We start from the raw sequence: 15,990 nt of genomic DNA on the forward strand, positions 1-15,990 counted from the left end.
CTAACTTTTCCAACCTCTTTCACCACCAAAGCAACTCCATTTCCGATAGACCAACGAACTAATCAAGACCCCAACCAGAAACAACCACCAAACTGCCTCCAAAACCCCGACCCAAAGACACACAAAACCAGATCCAAAACCCCGCTGCCCAGTCCCTTTCTCTCCCCCTTTACGATTTTGTTCATCTTGTAGGTATTTCGGTGAAACTCCAAACTCCGGCAAGCGGCAACACCAACAACCAAATCTGGCCGGAAAACACATTACTCCGGTAACTTTAATTTTTTCTATTTTTATTTTGTTCTTCATCCGTACCTATTGTGCTTAAAGTTATCATGTTTGTTTAGTTGCTAATTTTATAATTGTTTGCTACCACTATTATCACTGTTATTTTAGATTATTATTCAATATTGTTCCATTCATTATTACCTTCTTGTGCACTGTTATCTTTTGTTGTTGGTTATTATTATTACTTACTATTATTGTCACTTATAGATTGATCGTGCATTATTTCATTTGTATTGTTAGTTATTGTTATTATTATTATTATTATGTTGATCTTTCTTTATTGTTGATTACTTTTATTACTTATGGGTTGATAGTTTAGTATTTATTTTGAATGTTCCAGCAAAGTTTTCGTTATTTATATTTAGTTTTGGCTACTGTTCCTCCTACTCTTTATTATTTTGTTTTGTTTGTGGATCATATCAAATTAAGTGATTAGCTTATAGTTCTTTTATTCTATTTATTGTGAAGTTATATATACATAATGTTTAGATTATTTAATTAATAAATGTTGGTGTTGCAATTTTGATTGTGTGAAAGTGTTGTTAGCCTGGATCTAGTAGCTTAATTGTTATCTCTCTTGTTTATGTCATTGTTATTATTTTGTGTTCATGTTACAAGTAAAAATGGCCAATGAAAAAATCTCTCCGTCGATTTTGGAGGCCTTCCTATTTTAAAATATGGAAATTTAGTTTAAGTTTATGTATTTTCTTTGTTAAAAATGACCAATGAAAAAATCTCTCCGTCAATTTTGGAGGCCTCCACATTATAAAAGACGGAAATTTAGTTTAAGTTTATATATTTTGCAAGTTAAAATGACCAATGATAAAATATCTCCGTCGATTTTGGAGGCCTTTACATTGTAAAAGACGGAAAATTAGTTTTAGTTCATATATTTTGTTTGTTCAAATGGCCAATGAGAAAATCTCTCCGTCGATTTTGGAGGTCTCCCCATTGTTAAAAGAGAGAAATTTAGTTTAAGTTTATATATTTTGTATGTTAAAATGGCCGATGAAGAAATTACGGTCAATTTCCAAGGCCTCCCATTTTAATAAGATGGGTTTTTATTTCTAAGTTATTATTTATTTCATTTTTTTTATTCGTAATTATTTACCACTAACACTTTTATTAAGTGCCTTTACAGGTACCCCGTAGTCACTTCTTATCGAAGCCATTTGAATAAAGTTCGAATACTATATTCATTATTATGTATGTTGTTGACGATAGGCAAATGTTAGATCGTTTCTCATATTACTTGTTTACTTTATTACTTGTATATATTGCATGTTTGTTATACTTATATACTATTTTTATCTCCTCCTCAATTTGAAAAAATAAATTTAGTTGGGACCCACAATTGTGGATTTCAAAGGATGCCTAACACCTTCCCTTCAAAATAACTTGAACCCCTTACCTAGAATCTAATGGTTTCGTAGATCACTTAATGGTTTCCTAGTTTTTTCCTAAAATTAGGTGGCGACTCCTTTAAAATTTGTTTAATTCTTAAAATTCTTTTAAAATTGAATCAATTGATTATTTTTTGATTCACCGCGACGTTTCGCCCTATTTGAATAGAGTAGGAATGTAAACATATAGAAAAATAAGTCCTAACTAAAAAGGAAACGAAATAAGGAAATAATGTTTTAGGACGCGTTTTCGATCTACGACACTGACCTACGGACCGTGGATTGACCTACGGTCCGTAGGTCCCTTCCGTGACTCAGGACTTTGGCAAATTTCCAGCTTCCAAAACATCATCATCACTGATGCAAATAACGGATCAACAGTACGGACCGTGGTTTGATCCACTGTCCATAGATCCTCCTCTGTAGCTCCACACTTAGAATCTTCAAAATCAGGTACTGGAACTCCTTCTTTGAATCATTTGACGGAGCAACAGTACGGTTTGTAGATCAATCTACGGTCCGTCGATTGCAACCTTGGTTCCACACTTGGTCAAGAATTCCCTGATCTCCTTTAATCCGTTGACTGCCCATCTACGACACCCATCTACGGAGTGTGAATGGACCTATGGTCCATGGATCACCTCCGTAGATGCCCTTTTTCTGCACATCCTTCAGCTATGTCTCTCAGTTTCCACGTCTGAACATATTTCCTGCAAACATGATAAAAATACATAAAAACCAATACAAAATGGCCCTTGACACACATAACTCTTAAGTGAAATGTAATAAAAATACCGTAAACTCATGGTATATCAACACCCTCAACTTAAATTCATTGTTTGTCCTCAAGCGACACACTAAAACTCTAAACGACAATTGAATAGAAGCAAGCATTTCAAACACAAGCAATCACATGGCTCTCTACCTCGACTCTCTTCTCGAGTGCAAATATTTTCTCTCAGACTCAACAAGCTAACTTGTGTGGATCAAAACACGACAAAGATTGACCACTCAACACATAACATACACTGGTTTACTATCACCAAGGTACCAACTTTCCGACAATGTAACTAGTGCCCTTACTTCAAATGAAATCCCTTTTTTTCACACAATGAATATGATTTGAGTACAAGGATTCATTCAACACTAACGCTCAGAAGAAATTTCTAGTACAATCGGTGCTCAATACCATAGGCTTGCCCTTATTTTCACTGCTTAAACTCTACAAACTAGGTTCTAGGATCACTATAGGACTTTCTTGGCTTATAACGTAGGCTCAGGGTAAGGTGTGGTACATTTGGGTACTTTTTAATGACTTTCTGCCGTCTTTGATATTACCTTAGGCTTACTACCTCATTTTTCCCTATTTTTGACATCCTACCATTTTTTCTTCTTTCCTTTGATTCTTTTCAACCATGGATGTGGCTTTCGATTTAGTAGCTCCTTATTTTTCCCTTTCTTCTTGTTCTTGCATTTTATTCTCTTCTTTAGCTTTCAACACTTATGTTTGCTTTTTTTTGCACAAAGCCACATCCTCTCCTCTTTTTTCTTTTCTTTTTCTCTTTTTCAACACCAAACTCTTTTCATACCCATTTTTTTCAGTTTCCTCTTTCATAGCCACCCTCAACTTATCGATTTTCCATTGGTTGAGGTACACAATACCCGATGTCGGATCAGGGCCAAGATTGAGGTCACTTTTTACATTAGCCACCCTCAACTTAGGCTTTTGGTCTAATTTAGGCTCAAAGCATTTGGATCAAAGGAAGCATTAATTTCATTTGGTTGGATTCTTTTTAGGCAATTTGTGGACTTATCAGAACAAGGGCCTAAGATCATTTCCTAGCCTCTAGAGTAGATTATCTTAGCAAGACTAACCAGGAAAGTTCTAGATTGGCACAAAGACTGTTTGAACAATCAACTATTCTCACACACTCTTGGCACATAGTTTCATTATCAGATTACCCAGTTCAAGTTTTAGCTTAAGACATGCTATCAAGTTGGTTCATTATCATGTCATACTCAGAACCAACACATTCAACTCATTCTAGTCTACAGATTTTAGCACAGATCACACACTACGGACGGGTATCATTTTTTTCACAAAGCTTTTTCCATCATGCTTCATTCTTTCCCATGCTTCTACACATACAATCCTAATACATGCCGGTTCAACAGAAATTAAGTAGTCTCTTCGGGGAAAAGAACACAGGCAAGAAAACTTCAAGAGAGGATTATGATTTAGGTTACTCAGACTTCACCCTATCACTCACAATCCATTTACCCCAGCCCCAACAAAAAATAGGTATAATTGTCCCCAATGGACACAAAAACAGTAAAAAGTAATGGATTGGGTGAAGCAAACCTGTGGCACATAGCGCCAACAAACTATCACCAAGCGGATGGGTCCGGTTTCCCGGAGCCCGCTGGAACAACACTTGGGTCACCCTCAGTAGTGCCCCAATTATCTAGCCTAGCACCCTCAGTAGTTCTCTCAATCACTCTTACCACACCATCATTGGTGCTCACATCATCTCCCACTATAGCAACTACCTCCGAAATGGGTACAAACTTGAAGCCCCAAGCGCACTCTCACGAACCCTTTGTTGGCATCTCCTCATCTATAATGGAGGCTTTGCGTGCATGTTCAGTCTGCTGGCGCTCCCGCTTCTTTGCTTGGGTCTCCCCAGTAGTGTCAGGATTATGGCTGGAGCGGTGCCTCTTCCCACAAGCACGGGTGGGCTCGGGCTGTGCATTTGTATCCTCTCTGAATAGAGCATCGAGTACGGTATCATCAGCTAATGCAGTAGGTGCAGACTTTGGCTCATCAGTGCGCATAGCAAGGATGGAATCAATGTCAGCCCGGAGACTGTCCAACTCAGTCTGGATGGAGGAAAAATCTGTGACGGGGGATGGCCGTGAGAGTACTCTCAACTCGAAGGCATCCAGGCGCTTATGAACGACTTAAACCTTCTGATCCACCATGGTTGCCATCCTCTTCTCCATCCTCGCCTCAGACTCTGCAATGGACTTCTGCATCCATCGCTTCACATGGTGAAGCAGTGTGGACATCTGCGCCTCCAATTTCTGAACTCGAGTTAATGGCACAACAGAGGCTCTAGAAGATGGGGTGGCTCTAGATGAGCTGGGGGCCTGACTAGCGGCCTGAGAAGAGGAGGTCGGGGCATCATCAGTGTGGAATGGAGGGGCAAGCTCATTGCCCTGCATTTGCTCCACAACATCTACTAAATCAGTACCCAATGGCACATCGATCCGCGGCCCTCTACGAGGTGCTGCCACATTTGCCTCGTCCTGAATCAGGCCAATATCTAGGGTCCCCATTGCCTGTATCAATTTTTCACAATGCCAGATCGGCACTCAAGAGTGCCTGCATAGCTGAAAAATGAGGCACGGAAAAGGGTAAGTAGTGGAGGTCTTGAACGCCCTCTTATGAATATCTGCTGGCAGTATGCGGGTAAAGTCGATCTGAAACCCAGCTACTAATGTTGCCACAATTAATGCTTTGTCCCATGTAAGTGCATTGTCGGCCTTTGTGGGCGACACTCTGTATCGCACCAGCAACCAAAAAAACTTGGCCACCAAATTCAAGGTGGCCTTTCGAATACCCAAACGTGGCAAGCTAACCCACTATGCATGCTCTCCATCTGCAGCTATGTGCTTGGCCAACCATAGTAAGACAACCTCCCTCTATTCGGCATTACGCATGAAAGCTCCACTCCTCACAATATCCCATTTGTAGTCAAATTCGGTCATGTTGAGTACCCAAGTGTGATCAGGGCCAGGGCCATAGAGGAATAGGCTGATGGTGGTGTGTGATATGTCCACTGGAAAACCTCGGACCATAGTAGAAGTGAGAGGGTCCTGGGTTGTGGGCTTGGACCTCTTGTTGATCGAACCTCGGAGAGTAGCAGCATAGGAGGCATAGAACTCCTGCACAATCTCCTCGCGATAAGTCCAGGGGTCTCGAGTCATCCAATCACACTTGTGAAGCTGAAAAATCTGGTGGATGTCGGGAATAGTATGTAAGCTCCCCGTGAGGACTCTACGCTCTTCAGTAATAAGTCGGGCCATCTTCCCTTTCTGATTCCGCATTCTAGCATCCAGGTAGATATTTGCCATTGCCCCTCAACACACCATCTGTTTGGCTCCTCAGCTATTGGATCAGGGTCGTAGTTTCGTGGCACCGAAGCTTCTCCCAAACTAGTGGCCTCTTCAGACGAGGCATCTTGTCCATGTGAACCTGAGCCTGTGGCGAATCCAGAACCGGAACTAGAAGCATGGGCGGGCTCAGAACCGGAAGAAGAACTAGTCGGTGACCCGATCAGTGTGTTCTCCTCATCAGACTAGGAGTCAGTGACCACCTGCCGAGATGTATTCTGGGTAGCCCGAGGTGTAGTAGGAGATGTCCTCGTGGCTGGTAGAACATATGCTGGATTTCCGCGTCCGTGTCTTCATCAATCAACCTAAAAGTAGGCACCACGGATTTTGATTTGCCTCTTTTTGAGTAGGTCACTTGCTTCTTAGGCGCCATGGTACATGTGGATGTCTAATTAGTACCAATATAAAATCATAACACACTCAAAAATATTTTAGAACTAAGAACGAACAAAAATGGAAAACAGAAAAAATTTCAGATAATGGCTTCAGTGGCCACCTACGGTGGGTATCTACAGTCCGTAGGCTGACCTATGGTCCGTGGATTCCCTCTGTAGATCAGGGGTCCCAAAAATTTGGACTCTAATGGGAACCACGGATGTGCAGAACGGTCTGTAGACTGATCTACGGACCGTAGTCCACATTTGTGGTTCCACACTTAGCATATTTTGTGGTGTGCAGACTCACGGACCTGATCTACGGTCTGTAAACATGGTCTTTTGAATCAGATCAATGCCAGGTTTCAAGCATCCTTCATGTTGACCCCAATTTTACCAATTTCAACAGTATCACCAAGTATAATCATGCATTTCAACATAAATTATGCTAGTTCATCATTCTATGGGTTCAGATTACTAAATTCACAAGAATTACACACAAAACTAGGAACCCTAGGTCGAAACTTGCATTTAGACTCTCATTACACTGATTTTATACAGTATAAACACACACAATCACTATCCATTGTCCCAAGGGTGTTTGTAGTATTAGTTTAGCATGCATTTACATACAATCAACTACCAAAGGTCAAGACCCAATTCCGAACTTTCTATAATCAATCAATGAATCGAAATTCAAAGTGAAAGAGAAGTCTATTACCTTACAAGCAATGGAAATGGAGTGATTTGTGTGATGACTCTACGCTTTCAATACCACAAACTCGCCTTTTTGACCGAACCCGGACATTGGACCTCTTGGGAATTTGAGGGTGAGTGGAATTAAAAAAATGATTGCAATTATGGGGGAAAGATATAGGGTGATTGAAGGGGAATTTATGGTAATATGGAGTAATTGGAGTAGTGGGAAGGTTTAGAAACGGTTTGGGAGTGAATGGAGGGAAGTGGGAATGATTTGAAAATGGGGGATTTTATTTAGGAGGGGTCCGGGTCGGGTCAGGAAGAACTAGGGTTTGGACCCACGATACCCCGTCTATCGTCCTTGAGTCGATCTACGGTCTGTAGAAGAGGAACGTAGATCACATCCATACTTAGACAATTTAGAAACCTTACCTGGGATCAACGGGCACCATTCACGGTCCGTGGAACGAACCGTCGATAATGTCCGTAGACCTCTGCACCAGACCTTTTTCTGTAGATTTTGTTTTTCACCCCTGCACATCTAGCAACCATTAGCCCTTTCTTTTTACATTTTCTGGACACTTTTTAGACACGGACCCTATGCTATGTCTAGCCAACACTAAAACAAAAATAAAACAACTATCTAAATGGGTACAAAAAAGCAACTAAACAAAGAAAACTACTAAACAGAAAACAGGAACCTATTGTTGGTTAGATTTTACATCTTGGGTTGCCTCCCAAGCAGCGCTTGACTTAACATCGCGGCACGACGCATGCCTTTTGATTACTCAGACTTCATCAAGATAGTAGGCCTCAACAACTTCTTGCACACTTTACGCGTTTCCCAGATAGATCTTGATCTTTTGCCCGTTTACCATAAACCTTGTTCCTTCACTCTTCTCAAGCTCAACCGCTCCATGGGGGAGCACTTTTGTGAGCAAAAATGGCCCGGTCCATTTGGACTTGAGTTTGCCCAGAAACAAGCGCAACCTAGAGTTGAATAGAAGCACAAAGATTAATTCACAAAATGCCCATTCAAGGCTATGAACCCAATTACTCAATTCACTAACAATTCCACACAATTAGATATAGTTAATGGCATAAATCAACAGCCCACAACAATCTAAACATAATTCTATTATCATCGAATCAAAATCAATATACCCACTTTAAGGTGAAATTTAGGAAACTTGGAAAGACATGGGCTCATTGAATTTTCTTTATTAAAAACCATCAACAAACATCAATAATAACATAAATCATCATTAAAAATCATTTAATGCAAGAACCCATGCTTAGAATCAAAATTTGGATTTGTGTTTTTGGAAGAACTTTGAAATCATTTGGATTGAGCTCCTTCAAAGGAAGAATAATCAAGGATAAAGGATCCTCATACCTTAACCTTCATGAATCCCATGAATTTTGACAAGAAAACACTTGAAACCTTCAACCCTAGCTTGATTTTGGACCTTGACCTTTAATGGAGTTCTAAAGAGAACTTTTAGGAGAGAAGGGTTTTGTTTTTGAGAAATATGAAGAATGAATTCTAAAATACAATTTTAAATGTTTCAATACCTTTTAAAAAAAATACCTTAACCAAGCATCTTGACCACACGAAATACCATCAACACTCAAGACGATCACAAACGAACCCACGTTAGGCTCTAGTTAATCTAGTTTGTTTTTAGGGTCATTACACCTAATGGGTGAAAGGAACCCACTAGTGAAATCCCACATACCTGGTAACGAATTCCATGGAGAAATCCTTCGATTTCAAGCTAAAACTTGAATGAACCCTGCTGGTTGTTCTTAGGAAAATTTGCGCCTCTTTCTTCTTCTTTTGTTCTAAGTTTGAATGATTTCGGTGAATGATAGATTAGGTTAAGTTCTGACTAAGTTACTAGGATCAAACTGACCAAAACTATGTAGTTTAGGGGTTAAACAACGTAGTTTAGGTGTTCAACGCATAGGGTAAAAGACCAAAACGACCCCACTTAAAATCTGACGAGCCCAGACATGGACGCAACGACGAACCGTCACAAGGACCACAGTCCGTCATATGGGTCATGCTTCTTGGGCCAGTGACTACTGGTTCTTGGCCCTTACCTCTACGGTCCACTTCATAGACTGTGTGAAGGATCACGAACCGTGAAGGTCACCATGGTCCTTCAGTTGGGCTAGGGGCCTACTCGTTTGGCTTCACGAAAGCCACCATGACGCTTCATCAAGACCACGGCCCGTAAAGGGCTCCGTGTTCTAACTTCTGAGCCTGGTGAGTTCTGTCTGGCTTCCATGAGCCTCCCCATGGCTTGTGGGGTGGTCCACGGCCCGTGAAGGGTCTCGTGGTCCACCTCTTCTAGGAGGGCATGAGCCACGGGCAGGTCGACGAACCGTGGTTCCTTTCACGGTCCGTGAACCTTGCCGTGGTTCACAAATTTTCTATTGAGTCCAAAAGCTGATTTTTTTAAGGTGTTACAGGTACTACCCATAGACAACCTGCTCAAGGCATCAACAACAACATTACCCTTACCTGGTTGATATAGAATACTTATATCATAATCTTTGAGTAATTCCAACCACCTTCTCTGTATGAGATTAAGCTCTTTGTGACTGAATACATACTGAAGACTCTTCTGATCGGTAAACATATCTACATGAACACCATAAATATAGTGACGCCATATTTTCAAAGCGAATACTACTGCAACCAACTCTAGATCATGGGTTGGGTAGTTCCTCTCGTGAACCTTAAGTTGTCTAGAGGAATAAGGTATAACCTTGCCATTTTGCATCAATACACAACCCAATCCAACTCTGGACGCATCACAATACACCACAAAACCTTACATACCTTCTGGTAAGGTCAACACTGGGGCAATAGTCAACCTAGTTTTAAATTCCTGAAAGCTTTTCTCATAAGCTTCAGACCATTGAAACTTAACTGTCTTCTGAGTTAGCTTAGTCAACGGGGATGAAATAGATGAGAACCCCTCGACAAATCTCCTATAATAACCAGCCAATCCCAAGAAACTCCTAATGTTAGTTGGAGATGTTGGTCTAGGCCAGTTCTACACTGCCTCAATCTTTTGAGTATGTACTTGAATCCCATAACACTGCTGGGGCGCGCCACCCCAGCCCTCTCCCAAGACTTTCCATAAAAAAATTCTACGCATTTTCTGACCTTAATCCGTCTAGAATCGATTTGTTTTATCAAATTCTACTTAGATTCAATTACCCAATACAAGTAAATGAGAATCTACTCAAAAACAACTCTCAAACACATACGTTTATCTCAAGAACTCATCAAAACCTTAATAATCCAGATTACGAATGAAACTTCATGAAAACTCATCAAGAACTCAAATCCTGCAACTTTCTAGAAAAAAATACGCTGAAAATTACATGATTGGTGTGTGGGTGAACGAACCCAACACTATGAGAACTCACATACCTCTTAGGGATTAAACTCTTGGCGAAACAACCTTCGATTCGCAAGAAAACTTGATGAACGGCTTGACTTTTCTCTTTTATCCTCTTCTTGAACTCCTCTCAAAACCCTAAGCAATTGGTTTGGGAAAACTGAACCAAATCAGTTTAGATCCCTAATTATTTACTAAAAACGCTTAAATCTAAAAGGGTAAGGAAACGACCAAAATACCTCTCACATTTTCGGTAACTTTCTTTAACCGGACAGACCGACTTCAAATAGACATATCTCCCTCACACGAGCTCAAAAATTAGCAAACGCAGCGACGTTGGAAAGAAGATTCCAAGACCTTTCATTTGATATCTTATGGTCCACCTAAAACAACTTGTACTGAAAGTTATGCTCGTTTAAAGTTGACCCAAAACTCATAACTTATGCATAACTTGTAAAATTTCAGGTTTGGCTCTTTCCAAACTAGTTCTTTCTAAATATAACACTTTCAAATACCGAGGTGTTACAAAAATCCTTCCACCCCCCCCCCCCCCATCATCAATGATTGTGATAGGTAGTCTCTCAATGATGAAAACTGGTATGAAATGTCGAGTTATGATTATCAAATACTTCGTAAATTCTACAAAAAATTCACCCTAACAACAAAAACTCATTTATGAAAATATGATTCATCAAATCCATCCACGTTTTGCCTGATCATTGACCCATTTATTTACTAGCTCAACTCATTAAAAAAATTGTGTTAATATGTTGTAGAATGTAGTTTCGGCCTTTCAACCATTATAAATTAGTGTATAATGTCACATTTCTTGAATTTTGAGCATTTGGCATAATTGAAATTTAATAATTTCACATTTGACACTATCTAACACATTTGGAGAGAGGTAAATTAATGTGTCGATTTTCTAACAAACGAAGAACACAAATATGATGATGATTTAGTAATGTATGGGGAAATGCACTCTAGCATATTAATTTTTTTTATTCTAACATATTTAAGTAGTACTATTTTTATAACTTTTTAAAGCTTTTTCCTATTTACTCCAAGAAAAAGGAAAAACTACATAATTAGGTCATAATACCCAAAATAATTACGTGTTCATGCCTAAACCCAAAGTAATTCAACAAATACTCATTCTCTAAAAATAATTAGAGCTCATACCCTCCCTTCATGAAGGTTCTCAATGTCAATGAAATTGATGAATCTTTAGAACTTCTCTTGATGGGAAATATAGTTATCAACATAAACTAGTATCCAGCATGCCCAAATCCAAGTATCACCATTGGTTGTCGCCGAAACTGCAACGTGTCCTGCATCACTATGCTCATCCAGGATGACAACGGAGGCCTCTATGTCCGATGGACTAAGGGCAATAACTTGATCCACGTAAATCCAATCAACGACGCCTTAACGGTTATCATATATAGGTGACTCGTTGCAGATCACGAGCAACGATCGATACAAGAGTATCGAGCATTGTATAGCAGTTAATCGAGCAAGGCTTGAATATTCATACTGGTATTTTTCAATGCTAGCCTTGACACTGTCATTGTTCAATTTCCACAATTGCTAAGAGATGGAGAAAAGCAGTGTACAAATATGTCTTATTTTCTGATTACAGGGATTATTTCTTCCGTAAGAGGCCTTCTGGTAAAGCATCACTAGATCTTGCTAAAATTTGATGTTTTAATCGACAAATTTCTTGTTATGTAAATGTTATTGTATTTTCAAATTTGTTATTATGTAATGACAAAAAAATGTCTCTTTACGTAACTACTGAGTTGGTATGATTGTGTCGTTATCTTGTTTTGTTCTAATCATTCAATAATCTTATTTTACATTTATCCTACTTTTGTTGTCACGACCCAAACCGTCGTGATTGGCACCCAAACTAACCATCAGGTGGGAGAACCATTACTACAACCCAAACCAAATAGCTTAACCAAAAACTACACAACTAAATCAAAACTAAGGCATTTAAAGTTACGGAAGCAGGTTTAAATGGCAATAAAAATAGAGTCCCCATAAACTCCAAAGGTTTTAACAAATAACTAATCAAACTAATGCGGAATTTCAACCCCTAGAACCCGAAAGTCATTGTACCAAAACTCTACTAACGACAAATCTAAGAGCAAGGGGTACAACCCCGAAACTAAACAAACACCTTAAACAAATAGTTTGAGTCTGGAAAGAGTGGACTGAAACAAGAAAGATCCATGGCAGCCTGAAAGAACTGGCTCACCCTTGAATCTGATCACGCTCAATAGTCACCTAGATGAGCTTTATCAATAGCCGCCTGAAGATACCCTATATTCAACAAAGAACAAGCAGTGCAGTATCACTACACAACCACAATGTACTGGTAGGATCACGCGGCTATTCCAGTAAGCACAACATATATCAGAATTACAATAAGGTAAACACATACATGTACAGAATATATATATACACATCGATTATAATTTCAGGAGCAATGCATGATTCCACATTCTCAAGATATACAGTTATGTCAAGTAGATATAACAATAAATGGTTCTCTCATGGAACCCAATTCAATGGTCCTCTCATGGAACTCATACTCAAACTGTTAGCGTACCTATACGTGGTACCCGATCCAATGTTTATGCCGAAATGTGATAATCGATTCCATGTTTATGCCGGAACGTGGAAACCGATCCTAGTTAGTGTGTCGAATCGTGACACCCACCTATTGAACGAACCACAATCACAATCACAATGTATATTCTCACAATCATACAACAAGAGGTGATTCATGGCATGTAGTTCATAGTTCATACTTATTTACATCAGGTGTGGTCAATAGGCTTCATTCACGTGCATGCATTACAATGAAGCAATTACTAACATACATCACGCAAAACATGAAATCACAACCATCACCACCTCGAATCCAAGTTTGAATCCCCTAAGGCACTTGAATCTTTCCTTTCCGAATTTGTTCCGCTTGTTCTATGTCTACAAACAACAATTTATACGCAAAGATCAATAATCAAAGGTCTAATTATCCAGATTATAACGATATTAATAACCCTAGACCAAACCCATGATCCCCATACCCATATTTGGGCTTTTTCCACCATAATTCCATATCAAAACCCTCCCCCATTAATAATTACCCAAGAAACTAAGTTCTACGGATCGAAACATGGATTCAGGGAGTAAAAACCTTACCTTTAGCCTCAAGAATGGTGAAAAACCATCAAGAACACACCTGGGGTCGTTCCTTAGCTCTCAAAGTCAAAAAGTGCAGAATAAAACATTTTTAGGGTTTATTTCTGACTTAAGTCGCGTTTGTCCCGCTACAACGACCCTGCTACAGCGGCATGCACGGAGACAAAATGTTGGAATTTGAATTCCAAGCTAAGCTCCCATTTCACAACACACCTTCAACCCTTGACCTTCAAAAACTACTCGTTCTCGCTAAGATTATTTTCGGGAGTTCTACTCGCCCGAATTTGATTTCGTAATGTCATATGGGTTCCTTAACGTCTTAACTATCCATTCATGTAATCAAATTCATAATTAGATCTCTCATTCATTACCAGATTTCCCTAGACCTTTCTAACTCCGATTTCGTCCAAATTTGGACTACGTTAGGAAATTCCAAGTTACTACCAAAAAGTTTTCTGACCCCAATTCTTAACCATTGGCTTTTCCCTATCGACAGAATCAGGTCGTTACAATATATACCAATTTACCCATCACTCGTCCCCGAGTGATCAACTAGGGAAGACTGGCTAAAGTAAGGGTAGAGTAGTACTTGAATCGCTGAACAACAGGGGATACTTGTCTCATATGCCCTTAGCTTCCGGACATCGCGATCAAGAATTTCAACCAGTTTTTCTTCATACTATGCCTCAATGAAGTCATCACAATACTCGAGTGATAATTATTGTTGTATGTGCACTTAACTAACAACAAAGTTATTCCCTATAACCACCAAAGTTGATCGTCACATGTCTGCAACATGTTATCAAGGACTTTGACACAACATCAGGATGAATCTTTTCTCACATAATCATGATAAATCCTAAGTCCAAACTTGCCACAATTAGAGGTGAAACTAAACCAACACATAATCATAATACCCAAAAAATCATAGTTTTTATCAACATCTCCATCTTACAACCCAAATTCCCATGAGCTTAAGTTATAACAATTTGATCTTTAGACATCATATACTCATCGAGGGATATGTCTCAGCATACCAACCCTCTAACAACATTATCAAAATGTTAGATTTAGTAATTGCGATTGTAGATTACCCTTAAGAACAATAGAATTTGACCCAATGATCCCCCACATTCAACCACACATAATCGATACATGACCTCGATGACAAGATGAAAATTAAGATTGTCAGACAACCATAAATACGCATGGTAGCTCTTCTATAAATTCTCATAAGTCAGTGGTACATGTAGAACCACTAAAATACTTTAACAACTCCAAAACAACACCAAATATGTCATATGAAATAACCAAGTCATGCCAATCATCTCATTCAACCGAAAGAACATCGCAGGATCAGTACACCTGATTCACTACTAGGGATCCACCCACACAAGTGAAAACACACATGAGCATAGCTAGTGCACCATACTCAGAACCATCATGAGCACCCCGACCATTTACCTTCCTCTAAACCAACACTTTTAAATGAAAACCTTTCTTAGGTTCTTAACAATCAACAGTAATAAACTTTACAACTCAAACCAGGTGTAAGTCTTTTCAATTGCTCAATACCGGATACAATTGATTATTTATCACCTTTCCAATCAATACCTTGACAAAATACATCACCACGAATGTAGACTTACAATGAAAAATCTGAATTATAATTTCCATCGTATAACACAATCTCTTTCTCTATCAACATTAGCTTGTACCTTGAAATTTTTTATGAATTCATGGATCTTCATTTATCATTGATTGCCTCTCCATCGATATTACAATATCTTTCGCTAAAAATTCAATCGTACTCATTACTAAACTCAAAACAAAAACAAAGCACTTATTATCACACTCGAGCTAATGTCTATACCCTTCTTTCTCAAGTCCTTTCTAATAGTTTTTAACCAATCTGATGGACTGGTGACACTATTACCATAGGCACAGCAAAATGAATAAAACCACACATCTCTGAACCCAATTATCTATCCCTCTGAAGGTATCTCTTCACCCTTTGCAATCAAATAAAATATTCTTGCCATTGCCTCTCTCTAAAGGATGTACTACATCCCACTATTTTCCTCATTATGACTCTAGCTCTTTTTAAATTCTATTCGAGTGGTGTCCCACCATCTCTCAAAACCTTCTATGCAACCACGTTACTCACCAAATATTAGGAAGCCACAAACTTAGGTACTCGCAAGTCATAATTACTACACCAAATTCGCTTAACCACAATCTTATTATATGGTTACATCACAAACTCTTATTACCATTATGCTTAGTCTGCCCTGACAATCACTACGAAGTCAACCTTTTCATCAACACGACACCTCAAAATCAGGTATAATCATCAAATTCAAATAACTAACCCATTATTTATACGTACATTTTTACTAAAATCTTCAATTTCCTTCGCCC

Source organism: Solanum verrucosum, unplaced genomic scaffold (genome assembly GCF_900185275.1).
Source record: "Solanum verrucosum unplaced genomic scaffold, falcon-dt-bn FXZP01000176.1, whole genome shotgun sequence".
NCBI lineage: Eukaryota > Viridiplantae > Streptophyta > Magnoliopsida > Solanales > Solanaceae > Solanum > Solanum verrucosum.